The sequence below is a fragment of the Spinacia oleracea genome, chromosome 2, assembly GCF_020520425.1.
Source record: "Spinacia oleracea cultivar Varoflay chromosome 2, BTI_SOV_V1, whole genome shotgun sequence".
NCBI lineage: Eukaryota > Viridiplantae > Streptophyta > Magnoliopsida > Caryophyllales > Amaranthaceae > Spinacia > Spinacia oleracea.
In genome coordinates this window covers 48,539,373-48,542,284 of record NC_079488.1, presented here as the reverse complement: position 1 = coordinate 48,542,284, position 2,912 = coordinate 48,539,373, and positions in this window count along the sequence as shown.

The window sequence follows — 2,912 nt, the reverse complement described above, 5'->3', positions numbered from 1 at the left end:
GGGTGTAAACTCACAGGAAATCTAACTACACTTGATCTGACGACGTCACGCCCACGAGGGACGAGGTCATGCATTAGCCTCGTGCTTTTTCGACCCCCTCACAGTGGCGATTCCGCTGGGGAACGTTAATGAAATACTCGTGCTCGTAGGTAATCAAAATAGCCGAAGGATGAAACGATCCTACTCCGCGTTTATTTCCTTATCAAGTTGGGACGACCTGAAAATCAGCATATTAATGTGAACAGACAGAACCGCATAACGAATCTCGGCTCCCTTGGCATATTTCATCTCGGGAGTTGGGACTAAGGATACCCATCGCCAACCGGGGGGTGCATATGCTTCGAATGTTGTCCACTCGGCACTTTTCGCTAGTAGTACACCTGTCCCAAACCCAATCGCTCGCCCACTAAGGTCCCTCTCATTGGTGCATGCCCCCTTGGCTTACATCGTGATTGGCCTGTTGGGACGAAATTCGTCTGTTAAATGCACTACCTCGACCGGGGCATGTGTTGGATCTACGATAGAAGCGGTACCAAGCCAGGCGCAAATATTACCCATAGAAGCCTATCATAAACTACGTGACATATTATTTTTGCTTCATGTTGTAATGTTAGTTATGTGTAGCGAATTACGTGATTATGTTGTGATTGTGTGTGACAAATAACGCTAGAAAACCAACGACCCTAAAAGTTGCCCAAACATTCATAAACACCAATTGTCCAAAGAGTTATACCTAAATACGTGTTCCGCAGTTCCGGGCGATCGCCACAAAAATAAGCAACGCCCAGGACGGCCTGTAACGGATCCCACAACGCCGCACAACGCGTAAAGGACGTTATTAGGCAAGCACGCAAAATTAAGTCGTATGTACGAAAAAAATAGATGAACAGAATACTAGTACCAGTCAGGGACGCATTTTCAGCGCCCCTGGCTGGACGCCAATTATTTCAACGCCCCTGCTGGGCGCTGAAGTTGCTGCTTGGCCTTTTGGCCAGGCACCGCAGCCTCGGTGCCCACGCACAAAATATACGTAGCAATAAAAAAATTCGTAACAAACTTGCTACGAGGACGTATGAAAAAGGCACTCAATTCTAAAGAACGACTTATAAAATAAACAACTCCTTGTGTCGTCATTAGGCCTCCTATGACGACAATGTTCGGCACCTAAACCGAGCACGCTGGTTAAATAACCTTGAATGTCACATGGGCAAAGTATTCAAAAAATGATGTTCAAATAAAGTTTTCAAGGAAAAATAACGTTCGAATAAAAAATAAATAAATCCGAGTCTAGACCAGGCCATGCCAAAGTACAATCTAAATCCTAAGTCTTAAGTTGCCTTATACATAGAATCGGTCCTAATGCTTGGTGTCGTTCTGCAAGTTAAAAGGTTAAACCATATTGAGTCTCCCTTCCTAACATTTAAATCAATAAGCACCCATATGTAATTGTCATCCCTTGCTAAGAATCTACGGCCTCAATACTCTCTCTCACCAATAAAAAGAACATATTATGTAATTCAAGTATTTGCAAAATGGAAACAGTCACATTCTGAAAATCATTCCTCCATAGTCGCACAACCCCCAAAGTGAACCTAAGGTGTCAATACCATTGGCAAAAAATTAATGGCCTCAAGGCTTATGATCACATTGGGTCACGACTATCATAGTCCTCTCGGGCCACTCACTCCTTGAAATACTCCTAAGTACGGACTAAAAGATTTTCCATGAATGCAACATGACGAACCATGAAAATACCCAAATCGGCATGCCATAAGGCTACCATCGGGGTAAAGCAATACACACTAAGAGGGAAGCCGCACTAATGATTCTAGTCTTGCGAAAATGAAAATTCGATCTCCCCAACTAACTACCTTGCCAACATTAAGCAAAATGGCGCATGACAAATGAACACCCAAGGGTTAAAATCTAAAGTGTCAAACCAACGAAAGTTATGGTCCAATTAGCCTAAGTCTGAGAGTCGCTTGGTCAAGTATTATAGGCTTACGCCACGTCATTATTTTGTGTCTAGGCCACCTCCTTGTATTCATACACGGGTTGTAATCAGAAAAATTAATGAAAGTTCGAGTCTAAATCACAACTTCCAATTAAATCCCAGAAACTGGAATCTGAAAAGAAGCAAAAAATTATTTTCGATGTAATTCTTTCGTTAAATTTCAATAAAGTAAAAACAACATTTTGAATCTACGCTATTTGCACATTTTAAGAAACGACTAAATACGCTTGCAAAGTAAGACAATTTAAAGGTCCACCCTAGGCCTACTAAAATCAAAGGTCCACTATAGGCCTACCAAACGAGGCTCACTCAGTCTCGCCTCGTGACTCAAAGACCACAACCATCTACCTTTTAGCCCAAATAAAAAGGGGGGAAATCCCAAGCAAAAAAAAAAAAGAGAGAAAGAGAAAAGGGAAAATGAAAAGAGCGAGCCATGAAATACTTAACCCGTACCTCCCAAAGTGCGAAATTTACCCAAGTAAACGAAGGAAAAGAATTGAGTCAACCAACCCAAATCATACCACAAAAACTACATAAAGTTCTACGATCTTCTACCCTTCCCAATCCTCATGCTTGACTAATATCTATACAAATTATCCTATCTCATTCAACCCATCTTTCAAGCCGTCTTGAGTCACGAATAAAAAAAAAGACAAATGAAAAGTACATTCTACGCTTAACGTAAAAAAATAAAAATAAATAAATAGTAAAAAAAGAAACTTTGCAAAGCACCTTTAAAGTTCGTCTAAAAAATAAAAAGAGCATTTAGCGCACAAAAAATATTCGCAAATATTTGGCACAAAACGAAAAGAAGGAATCATTTTCAACGCCCAGAGCTGGGCGCCGGAATCTTTAACGCCCCAGCCTGGGCGCTGATTCTCTCAGCTTGCCAAATTTT